The sequence below is a fragment of the Vipera ursinii genome, assembly GCF_947247035.1.
Source record: "Vipera ursinii genome assembly, chromosome: 6".
NCBI classification, from domain to species: Eukaryota; Metazoa; Chordata; class Lepidosauria; order Squamata; family Viperidae; genus Vipera; species Vipera ursinii.
In genome coordinates this window covers 36,464,327-36,483,980 of record NC_139515.1, presented here as the reverse complement: position 1 = coordinate 36,483,980, position 19,654 = coordinate 36,464,327, and the positions used below count along the sequence as shown (strand labels likewise).

General features: G+C 42.0%; 1 long non-coding RNA gene across 2 annotated transcripts in view; it reads left to right on the top strand.

The window, feature by feature from the left end:
* The window catches only part of LOC310641908, a 49,466-nt gene that overhangs the window by 19,151 nt on the left and 10,661 nt on the right, over positions 1–19,654 (top strand). The window contains exon 1 of one of the 2 annotated variants that reach the window (XR_014492797.1): positions 15,097–15,195. The exons of the other annotated variant lie outside the window; for it this stretch is intronic. This is a non-coding gene — a long non-coding RNA (uncharacterized lncRNA). Of the gene's footprint in view, positions 1–15,096; positions 15,196–19,654 lie in introns of those variants that run through there. 2 annotated transcript variants of the gene reach the window in all.

The window sequence follows — 19,654 nt, the reverse complement described above, 5'->3', positions numbered from 1 at the left end:
TAAGTTATTCACTTTGTCAGAAATACTGATGATGACCCAGAGAACATGAGGCATAGAAAGTCTAAAGCATAAGCTGCTAATAAGCTCTGTTTCACTGGTTCCATCCGTATGGTCTTCATCTGATTGTAGGCACCCCATTAAACAATGGTGTAATATTTTAATGATACACGCTTTCAGAATCTGAGGCATGCTGGCATTTTGAGATTCCGCCGTTTCTAAAACAGGAAATAAGGTAGAATTAGTCTAGCTGTTTCAACTAATCAAAATACTGTTTTCTTAATTTTTATATTTACTTACCATTTGATGTTTTGCAGAATCTGCAACAACAAGGTTTTATAAATTTGTTGTCTTCCACGACGCCGCGTAGGTCAGGTCCTTTTCTTATTCTACGTCTACGCTTGGGAGGTTTGGGGGTCAAATTTACATCAAACAAATCACCATCAATATTTGCCATCTTCAAAAGACTGCTGGAATTAATTTGCTAGCTGTTCAGACCTGCCTGTACAACACCCCCACGCATGCTATGACACGTCCTTGAGCCTTGTGCCTGTCCAGAATCACGGGGAATGACATGTCCAGACATGCCCACAATACACATACCTAATACATCAATCTGTTCTGGCCAGTCAGAAACACTTCGCTTTTGCTGTAAGGTTAGAATAAATTTTATTAAATCTCTGCTATGAACGGTTATGCATACATATGAATTCAAGGGAGTTGCAAATGCCAAAATATACGTCTTTAGATTTTTACAAAGGTAAAAAACCAGCTGTGGGCTTTAATAGGTCTGTGGTTTTTCCCCCCTACATTCAGGGAAAATGTTTTTAAAATTGCCTGGTTTAAATGCAAACCCTGGAAGCCTTTTAGGTGATCCTTTTTCCCCCCACCCCCAGCTTTTGAGGTATTGATTTTTAAAACTCCACAAAAATTAAAAGCATCATTAGGCTAGAATGATTAGAAATAAAAAGCTTTTTTTAATTATCACCCCCCCCAAAAGCAGGGTTTTGTTTCCCAAAAACACAGGTCTCTGTGTTTCTTTTGGATTTGCACGTCCATGGAATTAGTCTAGGGCTAATGTAATCAAGTACACAGAAGCTTGACTGCCACATGTTTGTTGATGGGATTAGGTTTGGCAAGCACCATCTGGAAATAGGGCTATCACCTTATATCACACCTTATCTGCTAGGGTTACCCATGCTTATTTTGATGGGGTTGGGCAGACACGTCATATCCGGCTAGGGTTATGGCCTTGTGAGTCCTGTACCATGAGGGGTGGGGTGTGGATTATGCACGTCACTTCCGGGGAGGAGGGGTGCGAACGTCACTTCCATTTATGGGCATGGCCTGGTGACGTAATCAGCACGTGGCTTTGTTTACTTTGATGACGTCACTGATCAAAACTACTGATAAGATCCATTAAAAGTTTGTATGTACTTATACTACTTTCATCAAACAACGACTCTTTCATTGTCAGCAACTAGTTATGGCATTTTGTGCTACTTGCAACTTCCAAACCAGCTCCAAGGAGAGTGTGTTGCCTTAAAATGGTCACAGATGCAAATGCTATTAAATGGAATGTTACTGCTGCTTCAGATTTGTATAGCTTTTTAAAGTATTCTGATATTTTTGTACCCACTGCCTTAAGAATGAATTTAGGAATAATAGTTACTAAAATTAATAATTAAAACAAGACATGTCTGGTAATTAATTAAACTTCAAAGGCTCATGATTTGGTGCAATATTTTCCAGACAGCATTTGCTTAATCGTAAAATTTAGCAGATTAAGTATGCAACACACCCTGAATAATTTTAATCTTGCTTATACTGTAGACTGTTCTCCTCAGATTGATAAAGCACAAAATATACATTAATAACTGACCTGAAAAAGCTTTTAAGTAACTTTATCCTGGGAAAAATAAAAGTTTTACCAATAATCTCAGTAAAGCCTGTGAACACTGGTTGAGTTGGGTGGCCTTTTAAATCTTATAAATAAAAAAAATATAAATCTTAGATATTATTGCAGCAGATACTCAGAATTTTAAATTCTTCTGAACTGAAAATATGCAAATATTTTCATCAGCAGTGTTTTACATACAGTTGAGACTTCATTTAATTAATTTGTTACTAAAGTTCCAGTTCCTGCCAAATGTAAAGTTACAGTGCTGTTCCAAAAATAATTTGCCCAAATTAGTGACAATTTCTCTGTATGAATTCATAATTTTGTCTGTAGTAAAGCCCTTCAGTATGATGACATTTAAAAGGTCAAAATTGTGATTTGTTTTGTTTCCAAATATCACAATTGTTTTGTTTCCAAATATCATAGCACTGAATTCTAAAATTATGTTTTAAAACCCACTCATTAATAAAGCAAATATGTAGAAGATGTAATCTGTGGAAATACAGAGGTAAAAAAGTGTACATTATACTGGAATAAATTAAGTGGGTCATTAGCAGCAAATGGATTATAAAGGAGAACTAGTGATCACTCTTATTATAATAACTGGATTGTGAATTTAGTATTTCCCTTTAAATAAAAGTGTATTAATTGAACATTGGCCTGAAACATTTTATTATAATAAATTAAATAGTATTAATTATCCTTTCAAGTCACCCACTCAGATATCTGAGGAAGTTGCTAATATTTGTAGTGTGGGGTATTTTTGTGTTGGGATGCAGCCTTAAAAGATAGATAACAGAAGAAATCAATATATGAAATTGGTGGCATGATCCTGGTAATATAAGTATATTGTTGGTTTGGTATTAATAGTTTCACATGTTAGAAACTTGGAATCTCTGTTCATTGAAAAGAAGTACAAATGTAGTTTTAAACAAAGTATAATATGGTAATGAACTGACTCCTTAACAGTTTCATTTTGATTCAATCCCTTTTACTTCTATAGGATTATATAATCTGGATTTCTACTTCAGTAATAAGGTAAAATAATATCTACTGCAATTTTCATAGCTCAAATGCAAAAAACCTAGGCAGCCAGATGGAAGCAAGGATATAATAGCTTAATCTCTAAATAATACACAAGATGCACCTAAATATCTATCCTTCAGTTTAATAAGTCTGCCTGATTTGTAGTCAATTTTCAATGCAAATTTACCTAAAAATCAGTGATAGGGGTTTGCAATCATGTAATTTCAAATCTTAATATATGTATTGAAAATAAATATGCATTATGTATATTGCCACTTGTTTGCTTGCATGCTCACATCAAATGTATATTGCCCCTTGATTGCTTGCATGATCACATCTCCTTTACCACTGTTACTTCTGCAACCAGCATGTTGCATATTTTAACAAATAATACTGAAAATAGGAGCCACAAACAATACAGATAAGATCATTCTGCCCTTGGAAATTCAGACAACAAAAACAGCTGTGCAGCAAGTGGATGGGCTTCCACTTGGCCTAGAGCTCTTAGTGATTGTGCACTCACAAACAAAAGCTCTATCTGTCACATAATATCTACATTTGTTTTTTAGTGACAGGCCACTGCTCTAGCCTTAACTAGCTAACAGTGCAGCAAGTTATCCTCACCAAGAGAGGGCTGTTCTCCACTGAGTAGGATAGTATTTCATGCCTCCCTGGAAAGAACCAGTTTACAACTTAAAAACTGAGAGACAAACAGAAGAAACTTCTTAGCACCAAAATATGTTTGGGCATAGTCACAAAATTGACTGAACTTGGATACCAAAAAAAAAATATGAACCAAACCATTCAACTTTCTAAAGTTATGGTTCAAGGGTCTTTTGCAAAGTTTAGAGGCTCTTAATGATATTCATGTTGTATTTTTTTCAAAAGATTTTGTTTTAGAACAATATTTTTCAAACTGAGCAAACCCTCAAAGGGAGAAAAGCCTATTTGTAAAATTCAGGCCAAACTTCAGGTTTAGCCATTTGAAGGATGGTACAAGGCCAGGGTGTCAAACGATGGTGGTAAAGAGATCATCAAAGCCCTGCCCCTTTTTAATGTGCATCAGATGCATCTCATGCATATAAAAATAACCCAATTTACAATTTTCCAGTTGTGTTTATCATTTTGATGTCATTAATTCCATCATTGATGTGGGTGGTAAGGAAAGAAATGACTTAGGCATGATTGCTATATATATGGTGGGATTTAGTGCTGTTCTTAAATGTTGTTTCTGATGTCTTTTGGTATATAGAGCCTCAAGCAATCAGGTCTGCTGCTGATTATAGGATACTACATTATTTGCAGGTGTGATGATGGGTGGCAAAATTGTTCATTTTTAAAAATACCAGAATGACTGTGCATTATTTATTTATTTTTAAATTAATAGCAACAAAAGAAAAGAACAATACATAATAACAATAGTAATGCTAGTGATACATGCATTATCAAAGAGAAAAACACACAAAAAGTGCTATAATAAGTGAAAAAAGATGGCAAAAAAGTAATACATGTCTTTTATAGCAATAAATTTACAATTCTACATATATTTGTCTTATAAAATATTATTGAAGACATATATTTCTGACACATTTATACAGCATTTTTAATCCACTCTATTCTGAATAAATGAGACCCATATTTCATGATACTTGTCCATACAAAGTCTAAATCTATAGGAAATCCACTCATTGGCAGCTAGTGCAATTAGATCTTCAATCCATACATTCATCTTTCCAATGCTGCGGTATCAGTCTTTTGGCCTTGGAAAGGACATGGAGAATCTATTTATGTTGTCTGTTTGTCAGGTTCCATGAACTAGGTATGTACCAAGAGAATATTATCTTCTAGAACCCACAGTCTCTTGGCTTCAAGCCTGGTGTCTTAACCATTAGATCCAACTGGCAAAAATCATAATATAACAAAAGTCATGATATTATTTAGTCGTTCTCAATAGCAAGGTATTATGGAATACCAGATTATGGAGTAATTGTTAAATGCATAAAGCAGTGTTTCTTAACTTTGGCAACTTAAGAAGAGTGGATTTCATGTCAAGGTTGAATTGCTAAGATGCCTGCTAACTTCTATTGCTATTCAACTTGCCATAGAAACGGGATAGGGGTAGAAAGCTTGAGAAAGAAATGGAATTGTAAGAAGCCAACCACAGATCGTGAATGTCAAGGGCACAAAAGCAGGTGTCTGATGGAGAAGTGGACTGTTCTTACAACAAATCAAGGAAGTGCGATTGGGCAACATGAACACTTATGGAAAGCTATTGTTAACTAACCAAATTTTAGCATGGGAAAATTAGAGCTGGTTTTGCTTCTTCAGTACCAGGATGTGTATTCAATAAAGTTGATCTTTTCTGGCACCTCAAAGCCATGAAGATTCCTTAATTTTGAATTTGCTAGATGGATGATTGACATTAAACCAACTGTTATGAAGTTGTGTGTGCAGCCTACTCAGAGGCTCCAAGAAGACTGTAGCATAACAATGTTGGGGGCACAGAAGAAGACTGAGCCCACAGCCAAGCCAGGGCTTGCCCCTCCTCAGGAAACACTGGCAATGGCCCAACTGGACCTTGGCACACAGCCGGTGGTAATGTGGTCCAAAGTGAGGGCAGAGAAAATGGAGCAACTACAAGTGCATGAGGAAGGGGCCGTAGCAGGGTGCCTCTATGCAGACCCCAAAGCCCAATGATGGGGGGCATGAGGAAGGCCGTCAAGATGAAGTTCCCCTTGATCCCATTGGAGGTTGAGATAAGGGAAAGCCAAGAGGGCTGCAAACTGGGAAGGTCAGCAGAGTGGAAGCCCCTAACCACCTCCCACAGCCCTTCGGTGGAGCAGTTGTGCGAAAGGTTTGGAGGAATGGAAATGTGAGGAACAGAGCAGGTGAGATTCCCCAGGCTGGGGGGGCAGCATTGGGGATGAGTCAAGCTGCAGCTTCATCCCCTTCCCCATCCCAACTGGCAGCACTAAACTGGGTGTGTTGGGCTGGCAGGGAATAGAGGAATGGTTGGGATTTTACTGGTGGCCGCCAGGCAACCCTCCAATCTCTGAAATGGGGGAGGCTCCAGCCCATGCCACCCAGTCAGTTGTGAAGGTGCCACCCAGATACCTACTGGTCCAAGATGAACATGAGCCACCATCTTTGAAAGCCATGTTTGACAGGTGACTGGAGAACCTTACCTACTTCCTGAACCAAGTGTGGATTTACCTGGATTGGAACAGAGCAGCATTCCCAGATGAAGTGGCCTGTATGAATGCCGTCATGGCAAACCTGGAGGGGGATACCACTGAATGGATGGTGGCCCTCCATGACAAGGGGACTCTGGAGTTGGGGAATGTTGATGCTTTCCTAGAAGAGCTCTGGGCCAGGTTCAGGGACCCCACCCAAAGCCACCAGGTGGAATATGATATCTGCTTCATAAGACAAAGGAATCAGTCTCTTGGCTGAGTATATTCAGGAGATTTGCAGCATAGCCAGGAGGCTGAGGGGGTGGCTGGAACATCTACTGGTCTACCAATTTTGAGGTGGGCTAAACAGAGAGGTGTACCAGAACTGCCTATCCGGGGAATCCCTGACAATCTCCAACCTGGTACCAACTGAGCACCACAGTAGAGCTGGATCTGCCTGAGAACTGTCCTTGCTGAAGCCAAGAGAAACACCCGCTGGCACGTAGAGTGGGAGGGGCCCCTCCTCTGATCACCAGAGAGGGTCTGTGTCACCCTGCCCATCTTGCTTCTGATGTGAGAAGGAAGGGCACTGAGCGGCAAATTGCCTGCCTCCCCAATCTGTGGCGATGCCCGGGACTCCGAACTAACCAAGCCCGAAGAAGATTCTGAAGAAGCCGAAGGAGAAAATGTGAGCAGCACAGCAGGTTGTGGAGATCTGCCCCCAATCAAGTGTGTGGGAGGGAACTCCAACCCCCAACGTGTGGAACGGTCTTCTCTGAGAGTGACAGCGAGGAGGAAGACGATCCAATGGTAAGTGGTGCCATTATCCCATTGACTGCCCAGGTGGAGGTGGTAATCCCCCAACCAGGAGCAAGGGTTTTTCCACAGCTCTCCTGGACTCGGGGTGCACCTGCTGCTTAGTCAGCCTGAGAATGGCGGACTTGTTGGGACTAAGACTTAAGAGACTGAGACAACCCATGAAGTTTGAGCAAGTGGATGGCTTGCTTATGTGTGTGTGTGTGCATGCTGCATGCAACCTGCCTGCCTGAGCCAGTAGGCCTAAGGGTGGGGAGCCACGTAGATACTATCTGGTTTATTGTAGCCCCAAAGATGGCAGAGACAGTGATACTGGGCTTCTTGTGGCTGAAAAAGTGGAATCCGTCAATTGACTGGGAAAGCAACAAGTGTTGGCTGAGGATTAAAACTAAGAAAGAAATGAGGGGAAGGGAAAGCCGCTGAAAGCTAGACGAGGGCAATTGGCTGTGAAAGTGAAAGTGGAGGCAATCAACATTTTAGGTGAGAGCAGCCCAGCAGAACCAAGTATTCCAAAAGAGTATCAAGATCTAGCGGAAGTGTTTAGCGAGCAGGAATTGGATATGCTCTCCCTTCACCGCCCCACAGACTGTCTGACTGAGCTGCTTCCAGGGGCAAAACTTCCAAACCAAAAATGTACTCTATGACTGCAGAGGAGATGGAGGAGCTCTGAGCCCTTGTGGACAAGAATTTAGCTAGGCGCTTCATCCAATTGGTGACACTGGTGCTCTTTAAAGAGAAAAAAGATGGATTGTTGAGACTGCATGGATTTTAGGGCGATTAACAGTGTGTGTGTGGAAAATTTGTACCCCCTCCCACTCATGAAAGACATGCTGGGGCACCTATCTAAGGGGAAGGTGTTTACAAAGTTGGATTTGAGAGGCATATTATCATGTGAGGATCAAAGAGGGAGATGAGTGGAATACTGCTTTTAATTATCCTTTGGGATGCTACCAGTTCAGAGTGATGCCTTTTGGACTACAGGGAGCACCAATGGTGTTCATGCAGCTAATTAACGAGATGCTGCATGATCATCTGTACAAAGGGGTGCTAGTTTACCTGGATGATATCCTCATCTACCTGAGGAGCATGTAAAGCTAGTGAGAGATGTGCTACAGAAGCTACTGAGAACTAAACTTTAGGCCAAACTATTGAAGTGTGACTTCCACAAAAGTAGCTTGGACTGGTTAGGCCCTGAAAATCCCAAGAAAACTGTCCCCCAAGAAGGTCCAATGGGCTCAGTATTTCAGTTGATTTAACTTTACCCTTCAGTACCTGCCAGGATGAAAAAAATTATTGGCAGATGCACTATTTCACACACCACAATACAAGAGTACCAAGGAGGAAATAGTTAACTTAATCATCTCTTTGGGGCAGCTGGCAATACTAAGTTCTATGAAGCCAATTCTTCTGGTTCTCCCTCAGCCAGCTGATAGTGAGATCACCCAGAAACTCAGGGAAACCCTGGAGGAAGATTAATGGTTTAGAAATCATAAAGGGAGACATGATGACAAGAGAGGGTCTGGCTTGGAAGGATTCCAAACTGTATGTGCCACTCAAACTAAGGGTCCAGATTTTGCAAAGGTGTCATGACGTGAAGCCAGTGGGCCACTTTGGTTTTGTGAAAACCCTCCACTTAGACAGGAGGCAATTTTGGTGGTCTAAGATGAACAAGGACATAGAGAGTTACGTTGTGGGTGCCCGACCTGTGCTTCTATGAAAAGACTGCCAGGAAAGCTTCCTGGACTGTTGCAGCTGGTGGCTAACCCCAGAAGCCTGTGGAAGCAGATAGCCCTGGACTTCATTGTGTTTTTATTAATGTTTTATCAAAGTATAAAATACAAAAAGTGGAAAATTAAAAGAAGAGGGAGGGGAAAAGAGTGATAGTGTAAAGGAGAAAAGAAAAAAGAAAAAGGCACTGACTTCTGACCCTCTTTAGTACATTAGAAGGTAACAACATTACAATCACATTTTTTTTCTTTTACACAATAGATGTAAAAGCCATTTCTGTAACAATAAGCCTATCTAGTTTACAAAAACAGAATCAATTGCAAGCACAAAATCCAGAAACAATTTCAAAATAGAAACAAGATTAAGTATATTCTTTTCTTTAGGTAAGGGAATCAATTTAACCATCTCTGCTTCTCTTTGCTGTGGGGAATAATACATTTTTTTAACCCTAAAGGAAGAAGATACTTTTAAAAAAAGTTTTAGTAATTTACTGATTCTGGGAGTACTCAGGTATTATATTTAAAGGTAAAAAGAGAAAACCCTTCATTTTATAACCAAAACCCAAAGTTAGCTCATTGTTAGACTCTTTTCCTTGAGTTTAATCCCCATAAAATGGATCTTTTTCTTCTCATATTTTCAAATCCAATCAATAGTATTTTACAAACTTTGGGAATTGTTCAACATTATTTAAAAAAACCATAAAATATGCATTTACATACATACTCATGTTATACATATTAAAAAATAACTAAAAACTTTATTTCAGCACATATATGAAACTTTCAAAAATGCATCTTAATTAAGACATTAATTTTAGGTCACTCCCTCCAGCTTATCTTTGTAGAATAGTCTTTTTCTTGTTTTCAAGAGAATCTGTCAGATCTTTTTTCTTGAAAAAATTCTCAGCTTTATTTATAACCATATAATGAAAGTCCCAAAGTTGTTTTATTTGACATTGTAAATTAGTCTGAGGCAAATCTTTGCAGAATTAGGTTTCCTTCACTAAGATGGTTATCATATCTTTTTTTCTCAAAGCATTCTCAACCTTGTTAATATTCATAAAGCAAAAGTCCCAAACTTGACCTCTTGAGAATTGTGAATTTACTTGATTCTCTTCTTTCAGTTGCACTGGGAGGGTTATACTCACATCATCGTCATAGGAAAAACAGATGTCACATTTGTATTCTGAAGTTATAGTTAGGTTATTTGCATTGTCCAATATTTGTAAAGTTGACACAGCAGGTTGATAATATCCTCTGTATAATTAATATATTTTGATTGATTTATGAAATTAAAGATATTTTGTAATGACTGGTCGATGGTCTCTTTGATAACAAGCAACTCAGGATTAATCATCCTCATAGCTCCCTCTAGTGGTCAAAATCTTTTATTTATTTATTTTTTTCCTTTCCTGGCCAATCAAGAAATCAGCAAATTTCAAACACCCACATCAAAATAATACAGAACCACTAATCGTTTAAAAATAGTAAATTGAAAGTACAATGTTTACCCACATATTTCAGAAAAAAAAATACTCCACGCTTCCTTCTTTTGGCTGCCTTCAGCAACCCCTCCTGGCTGGTTTATACGGCTCGGGAGGGCACACTAGGCTGGTTCCAGGCAGTAATAACTGCTTCTTTGAAGGAGGGTGTCTTCCCCGCCGCCTTGAAGGAGGCGGTGGTGAGACCCCTCCTCAAAAAGCCTGCCCTGGACCCGGCTGTTTTAAATAACTATCGTCCAGTCTCTAACCTTCGCTTTCTGGCGAAGGTTGTTGAGAGCGTGGTGGCGCATCAGCTTCCTCTGTTCCTGGAGGAAACTGATTATCTGGACCCGTACCAATCAGGTTTCAGGCCCGGTCACAGCACGGAGACAGCATTGGTCGCGCTGGTGAATGATCTCTGGAGGGCTCGGGACAGGGGTTGCTCCTCTGTCCTAGTCCTATTAGATCTCTCAGCGGCTTTCGATACCATCGACCATGATATCCTACTGCGACGTCTCAGGGGGCTGGGAGTGGGAGGCACTGTTTTACGGTGGTTCTCCTCCTATCTCCTGGGCCGCTCGCAGTCGGTGTTGACGGGAGGGCAGAGATCCACCCCGAGGCCTCTCACTTGTGGAGTCCCTCAGGGGTCGGTTCTCTCGCCCCTCCTGTTCAACATCTATATGAAGCCGCTGGGCGAGGCCATTCATGGTTTCGGGGTGGGGTATCATCAGTACGCTGATGATACCCAACTTTTTCTCTCCACCCCGAACCAACCCAGCGATGCTCTTGCCGTGATGTCCCGTTGCCTGGAGGCGGTCCAGGTCTGGATGGGGAGAAACAGGCTTCGTCTCAATCCTGCCAAGACTGAGTGGCTTTGCGTATCGGCATCTCAGGCTAACCAAACTATTCCACCTTTAATGATGGGGGGTGAGGTGTTACCCCCCATTGATAGGGCTCGCAACTCATGGCTCAATTTTGAAGATCATATAGGAGCCGTGACCAGGGGAGCTTTTGCCCAGCTTCACCTGGTGCGCCAGTTGTGACCCTACCTGGACCGAGATACCCTACGCACAGTCATTCATGCGCTCGTGACCTCCCGTTTAGACTACTGCAACGCTCTCTACATGGGGCTGCCCTTGAGGACCACTCGGAGGCTTCAACTGGTGCAGAATGCGGCCGTGTGAGTTGTGATGGGGGTTTCCCGATACTCCCATGTAACACCTCTACTCCGTGAGCTGCATTGGCTTCCGGTTGCCCTCCGGGTGAGATTCAAGGTGCTGGTGATGACCTATAAAGCCCTAAATGGCTTGGGTCCGGGATATTTGAGGGAACACCTGCTGCCAGCATCAAGTTTCCTTCGTCCAGTGCGCTCGCAGAGGGAGGGTCTTCTCAGGGTGCCGCCGGTAAAAGATTGCCGGCGGATAACACCCAGGGCGAGGGCCTTTTCTGTGGGTGCACCTGCCCTCTGGAACCAGCTGCCCGTGGAGCTCAGGACTGCCCCTGACCTACGTTCATTCCGCCGGGACCTGAAGACTTGGCTCTTTGAGTTCTCTGGCCCAGGCTGAGAATTTTAACTGGGGTTTTATTTTCAGGGATAATTTAATCTTTTAATTGTCTTTTAACTTTGTATTTTGTATTGGTGTGATTTTAAAATGCCCTGTAAACCGCCCTGAGTCCTTCGGGAAAGGGTGGTATATAAATCTAATAAAATAAATAAATAAATAAATAAATAATCCCTCTTCCTTGTCATTTAACAACAAAGGAATTTTTAAAATGGTATATAGCTTCAGAAAGGAATATTTAGCTATAGTTAAAGAGAGCCTTTTAGCTCATAAAGATAATAGTCTCATAAATTTATTAAGAAATGAAGGGAATGACATTGTCCATTTGAAAAATAAATTCCAAAATGGCTGTTTTATCCAATACCGACGTGATTTCTACCCCGCCCCCAAACTTCAGCTCTTTTGGAGCTCAGCTTCTAAAACAGCTTGCAAACTGATGCTTTATTAGAGGATCATAAGGGATGATTCAGAGATACTCCCTAATCCAGGAGGATCAAAAAAATAAGAGGAAGCGTGTTCTTTCTGTAATGTATTGGGCCTGTTTTACTTGAACTGTACCATGTGTCTTTGAACGCTGTTTGAGATTGCTTAATCAGGGAGTTGGGTAACAGTTGCTGGCTCCTCAGACAAGCAGTCTCCAGGACCACGATTGGTTGGCTCTAGGGCAGCAGTAGGCTCCTTCAAACCTATTGGCTGCCACCTAGTGGCCAGCAGTATAAATAGTTCCATAGAAGCTTTGGTTAACAGTTCAGTTCCTGCATTCAATAAAGCATGTTCCTGCCTGAACTCTCTCGCCTCGTTTCCTGCTTGCTGCAAAGAACCCAGTACACAACACTGGTGATGAAGGTGGGATCCTGCTTCTTCAGAAGAGTTGAAAGTCACTAGGGGGTGAGTCCAGCCAAAGCGCCTGGCAGGGAACGCGTTCCCCACCCCTTGGTCGGCCTAGCACACAACGCTAGCGACCACCTGCAGTGCAGACCAGTCCCAGGGCCTATGAAGAAGCAGGACAAGGAAGAAGAGAAGCCCAAGCTGCAAAGACTTCCCAAGATGGTGAAGGTTGGAAAGCTTGAGGAATTTGATGTCACTCACCCGGAGAGATGGGTGTCGTACATCTCGAGGGGCGAAAACTACCTCCACGCCAACCAAGTCGCTGAAGATGGACTGAAGGCCACAACGCTCCTATGTTCTGTGGGCCTGCAACATTGGATATCGTGGAGAACTTGGTTGCACCGGCACAGCTGAAGTCCATAGCATACGTAGACCTGAAGAAACGGCTCGGTGACCATATCCAGCCCAAGTTATCGGTAATAGTTTGGAGGCACGCCTTCGAACAGAGAGTTCAGCAGCCAGGTGAAACAGCAATGGAATTCATTGCGGCATTGAGACAATCTTCACGTCTGTGCCAATTCGCCGATTTAGAAGAAAGGCTTTGAGACCGACTCGTCTGTGGAGCAGAGAGCTGCAGCAGAAACTCTTTGCCAAAGAAACTCTGTCGCTCCATGAAGCCTTGAAAGAGATCATGGCGGACGAAGCTGCTGGCGGGTCCATGAAAGCCATGTGGCCTGCCAAAAGCACTCAGCACGAGGAGGCCATTCAACTCGAGAACGCCGAACTCACAGAAGATGTCGACTGCAACAACGAAGTGGGCAAGCTTCAATGGCACAACGACCAACAACAAAGGACTACTTACAAGGCAATTCCCTTCTCTCGGTGTCCGGGTTGTGGCGGCCGCCACCAATGAATGGACTGCAGGTTCCGAACAGCCATGTGTTGGGCCTGCAGGAATATCAGCCACATCGCTTCAGTCTGTAGAGGTCGACAGAAGGACCGCCAATTGGACATTCTGATCAGGAGAGGTACCGGGGCCCCGGGGCAGTTTAGCGTAGGGTTTTGCTCCAGTTGTCGGACCGTTTGCCACATGGGAGCTTGCTGCCCTCTTAAGCCCAAATTCAGACTTCAGGTCGAGCTGCAAGGCATCCCTTGCAGAATGGAACTGGACACTGGGTCAGCCATGTCCATCATTTCACTCAAAACCTTCCATTTTGTCTGCAATCGCAGCAAGAGGTGGGCCAAGCTTAAGCCATCCGACATTATCCTGACCAACTTCCAGAACTCTCGAGTTGCCGTCAAGGGTGAGGCCACACTGGCCATCAAGTTCAAGGGGTTTTCAGGACCTCTGGACATTATTGTAGTGGAGAGTCAGCAAATGAGCTTAATAGGGCTTGATTGTTTTGATGCTCTGGGCATCCATGTCACTGGAATCCACCAGACACAAATGGCGAACTTGGTGTCAGTATGCGAGGAGTTCGTGGATGTTTTTGACACCAGCCTTTAAACTTGATCCTGCTGTAATGCCTATCAGGATCAAACCCTGCAGAGTGCCATTTGCGCTTAAACATAAGATAGATGCTGAGCCTGATAAGCTAGTTGAACAGGGGGTACTACAGCCTGTAGATGGGGGTGAATGGGAAACCCCAATTGTCATGCCACTTAAGGCCAACAGGGAGGTCAGGATTTGCGCTGTTTACAAGTGCACCATTAATCGGGCACTTAAGCAGATAGAAAAATAAAAATAAAGGAGTGCTGTTTTGTATATATAATTTAAATTAATTAGTGTCCTGATCCTAAACAGGCAATTAAAAACAAAACAAACCTGATTAATTAAGTTCAATGAGATTTATGGATTGGTGCCCAGAAGTTGAATTAGAAACATTCTTAAATTTATTTTCAGCAAACCCTACGCATGCAAGCGATTATTGTGCAAATACAGGAATTCTCCAAAAAAGTGTTCCATGCCAGGAAAAATATTTTCTTATCAATATGGCAAGTCACAGAATACTGATAACATGTGTGAAACATTGTTTGAACAAACCCCTTATTTTTAGACATCTATGTTTAGGATTAATGCAAAGGAAATATTCCTGCAAATAAAAAACCTTCACTGCATCAGGTAAAAGTCACAAAATAAGATGAAATAGCTAGGGTTAAATCCATTTATACTGACCTTAGTGCTCCATCACTGCTTATATTGACTATTCTGCGAAACCATTTCTGATCAGTGCTAAACCTGATCTGCCAAAAGTGTTTGCTAGGAAGTATGAATAGTTCACAAAATAGCCAAATAAAAACCATGAAAAATATATTGTGAGAAGTTTACTCGGATACTTGTACTAAATATTTGAGATGAAAGAGATTTTGATAAAATTTCTGAAAAAGGCTCTGGCACATGTATTTTCCATGTTTATATTTAGCCAGAGAAAAATGCTGGACCATCACTAGATATTTGGGATAGAATTCACTGTTACAGAGAAAGCAAAGCCAAAATACAAATTGCGTTTAATAGATTAACATGTAGCATAAAAGGCATTGTTGTAGATATCAGCTCTTAATTCAATGGACTCAACTTTGTATTTGCAGCATTCCCAAAGCACTTCTTCTTAAGCACCTCCCCAATCTACTTGGCATGCTGTGGTGGGTCCTGTCAACACCCTGCATCCTCCATGGCTTTTCCAAGTAAGTTTTTATGCTTAATCAGTAATGCTTGAGTTATTCTGCAAACCAAAGCAGCAGGGTTTAATGTGTTCTGGGGGGGGAAACCTAATTGGGGATGCAGTAGCAAAGAGCTAATGCCTCTGCAGAAATCACAGCCAACCCATTCAGGACATTTCCAAGGATTTATCAGACTTCAGTACCCTGAGTGATTGTGTGAGGTTTCAAACACTATTGAAGGAAAGGAGCAAAGCTTCTATTTGGGGCCTCACTGCAAAAAGTATTACAGTTTGTTTTAAATATTTAAGTTAATGGGGATTTGCAAAGGGGAATGTAAAAAGAAAACAAAGTTTAGTATTTTTTAAAGAAAAATATTGCTGAGATCTCATAGGATAAGAAAACATTAGGATTTTCTTTTTGAAAAGACTCCTTGTCTACATTCAATGTTTAGTGTCAAAATTTTGGAATTGGTTTTACTGTGGTAGTAAAAGAAAGTTCTATAAAATAAATAAGCAAATAAATACCATAAATACATTTTATTGGAAGAAGTCTACATATGTATACATTTCATGTTTTTCTGAGATGCATAACTATGTAAATATGCTAAATCAATAAATAACAAAATGTCTCAGTTAATAATATGTGTTTAAATGTTTAAATTTGCTAATTTGTGCTTTTATCTTTTTAGATATGAACATTTAGAAATCTAAAAAATAGGACTCATAGCTAAAACTGAATAATTTAAACTATGATATATGAAATTAAAATTGATACTTACATTTTTTCTTAGATTATTATACCTTAAACAAGCAAAAAATGAATAAACATATGCAGTTCAGCCAGTTAAAATTAATAGAATGATATATGTAGATATATATTTAGATATATATTTTCAAAATATTATATGTTTCCTACTATATGCAATTGGTATTGATTGAAATGTAAAGTTCTCTGGTTTTGTATTTGGTTAAGGATATCCTTTGTTTGGGGGGTTTTAAGCTACAAGTTTTACCTGGATATGAGACTTAATTCCACTAAGCTCAGGAAAGTTTCCGAATCAGAGGGTATTCCCCAAGCAACACTTAATTGTATGTAAGCACATTACAGTCTCTTATTTCCCATTTCCAATATAGAACTATCACTGATCTCATTCTGTGGTTAATTACACTTTAATCTGGGATAGCATAACCAGTTGATGTTGAACTCAAATATGTAGGATTAGGCACAAATAACCCCTTCTCTTTCCCCACCGCTGCTGTCTCCTCCCTCTGGGTTGGGGGGGGTGCTTTTGGAGTCTAAGTTCTTCTGCCCCCCCTTTGGGAAATTGAGTTCTGCTGTCCTCCAGTTTATCCCGGGGTTCCATTTCTTCAGCCATTCCAGTCCTAGAATCATTGGGCATTCCATGCCTGGGGCCACTATAAACGTTATGTCCTCCTCATGGGGCCCCAGTGATAGGTGGATTGGTAAAGTGGCTAGGGTGGCTGGTCCTCCCCCTGCTATTGTCCCATCTAATTGACTAAAAGAGATTGGTTGTTTTAGCTTCCTCACTGGGATGCTCAATCTCTCCACCAGCGTTGGGCTGATAAGGCAGCGGATGCACCCAGAGTCGATCAGAGCTTTTATTTTGGCTGCTTCAGGCATAGGGGAAGCTAATATAGTCACTGTCTTAAGTATGGGTGGAAGGGGTCCACTTACCAAGGGTTCTCCCTCTGAGCTGTCTTCCGAGTTGTCCACCGTCCCTGCGGTGCAGGCCGGAGTCCAATCCCAGTTCCTGGCAGGAATTGTGGACTCTACAGCCTCTGTCCCCTTCATGGAAGATTCTTTTGTGTTGCCTTGGGGCTTCCCCGGCTTCTTGGAGGATGATGCCTCTGGTTTTCATGGGGGGGCTTTTGAACGACATTCTGCAGCACAGTGGCCCTCTCTCCCGCAGTTGAAGCAACCTGTTGATTTTTTGGCTGTGGCCAGTGGTTTTTCCCCCTCACGTGTTTGCTCGGGTGGCAGGCGGCCCCATGGTTTTCTTCTGCGGTGTCTCTTCAGTAGGTCTATTTCTACTTCCTCCGCCAGGATGTACCAGTCGGCGAGATGGGGTGGGTCTCCTCGAGGCAGGCAAGCGTCATACAGGTTGTAGTTTAGACCGTCTTTGAAGTGGCTGAGGAGGATGTCTTCTGGCCAGTTCAGCTTGCTGGCAATGGCTCGGAATTCTTGGGTATAATCAGCCACTGCTCGCCTGCCCTGCCTCACCGTTTTGATTCTCTCCTGGGCCTTACGGTCAGCCAAAGGATCCTCGAACCGCCGCCTCAAAGATGACATGAATCGGTTGAAGTCGTTGAGTTCTGGGGCATTGGAGTCATGCAAGTTCACCACCCAGTCTGCAGCTGTCCCGTCCAGGGCAGATTGCACAATTCGGATGCGTGCTTTGTCACTGGGGATGTCCCGTCCGTACTCTTCCATGTAGCTGAGGACTTGGGTTAGGAAAAATCCCAGTCGTGATGGCTCCCCCTTGAATTTGACTTCCAGGGGCAGGAGTCTTTGGCTGGAGCGTTGTCTGCGCTGGGGCCGGTATCGCTCCTCATCCTGGTCCCCGTCTGTGGTTCTGGGGTGGGTGGGTACTGCTGAGGCAGCAATTCCTGCTCCATTGGACGGCCCTGGGGTTTCAGGTGTTGGATCCCCTCCGTTACCTTTCCAGTTACGTCCCCAGACGCTGCCTCGGTTGCGATTTTCAGCTCTCTCCTCCCTCAGTGAGCTCAGGGTTGCTTTCATCAGATCAATGGCCTTTTCCAGGATCCGCTCCTCCTCACTGGCGTGCAGGGAACTCTCCATCTCTTGCCTCCATTCTGGTTGGTGGTTACTCTGCCTCAGGGTCGCTTCTCCCGAAGCCTTTTCCCACTCACTTTTCCTTCCAACGCCCATCGACCATCGGGGTTTTCGGTCGTACTGCTCCACCGCTTCTTCCCCAGGGGAATATGCTGCTTCAGCTTCCCATTGTCTCTGGGATTCCATTTGGGGGGAAGACTCCCCCTCCATGGGGCTTCCCTCCTCTCTTGCTTCGTTGCCAGACATTGTATTTGTTGCAAAGTCCCCCGGTAAGGTTTTCCCTTCCAGGTTGACTCTTAAAGCAGATTCCGTCTACTGTCAGGACCCACCTCAATCCACATCTTAGGAAATAAGAACTCTTGGATGCAAGTTTAGTCCAAAAGGAAAATGTTTACTAGGATGGAATCGATTGTGGCAATACAAGACGGAATCTAACAAAGTTACATTTCAATCCTATATAAAGCATTCCCATTTCAGCCCCTCCCCTCATCCATTTGGTCAGATGTCAGGCCCTTCCATGGGAAAGGGAACTCTCCTTGGTTTTATGGTTATTGCTTCCTTTTTTGTTCAAATGTTCCCTGTTGTTTGAAGATGCCTAAAGTCTATCCTCTCCCCCCCCTTCGGAGAGATGGTAGAATCCCCAGAATAAGCACATTGTTCTACCTATACATTTATGAAATGTGATATAAATGGATTCTGACAATGAGTTTTCTTTTCTTCAACCTCTGCTATACCTGGTGAAATGTTTCTTTCACCAGGATTTCTCCAACTAGAAATACTTAAGAATAATATAAGAAATATGTATCTTATGACAAAAAGCATTATCTGTCTCTCCTGGATTGATATATGCTGGTAAGAAGTCTCCTCCGATTTTGTATTTCTCCAAATTTACAATCTCTCTCTTCTTTCTTTTTTACTCAATCCTATCATCCCACCCAGGAAATGGATAAAACATGTCTTTTTAGAAAGCATTTAAAATCCAGAATTGGACATAAACTCCAACTAGTTTGTCTTTAGTGAGGAAATATATTCAATTATGGGTTTTGTTTTGTTTAAAAATTCTCAGACAAATATTAACAGAGCTGGCATAATAATCCCCTCGGGGAAAAATGGGAAAATCTAATGTGCTGTAGCCCTACCTAATTTGCAGTGTGGTTCTACCCATTTTAAGCTAGGCTTCCATCAAATGCTAAGTGCCTTCCCTAGTAAAATTAGATTTATGAAGACTGTGATATTTCAAGACTTACATATGCTCTGCTGTTCTAACACTTCTGGTAGAAATCCAAGCTGCTGTTCACATGAACTTCTTTTATTAGCAGCATCAGAAAGATGACATTTTTCCTTTCCTCACAGCCCCTTACATATTTTTATTTTCTTCTCTAGAAATTTGAGGCAAACCAGATTCAAAGGTTGAGACTAAATTCAGCCAACAGATTGTCTTAAGCATAACCATTAATATTTAATGCTTTTTCATTCTCCCTTAAATGCATTATTCTACTGGTTTGGTATTATGTCACCTGATTTTCACCAAAGCAAGTGTATTTTTTGGAAATAATTCATAGTCAATTAATTGATAAAACACTGTTTTCTAGGGCACTTTTTTGCATTATTTTAAGATGAAGTGCGTTCAGGTCTCCTGAGAGTATAATTCAAAAAATTCCAGATGGCG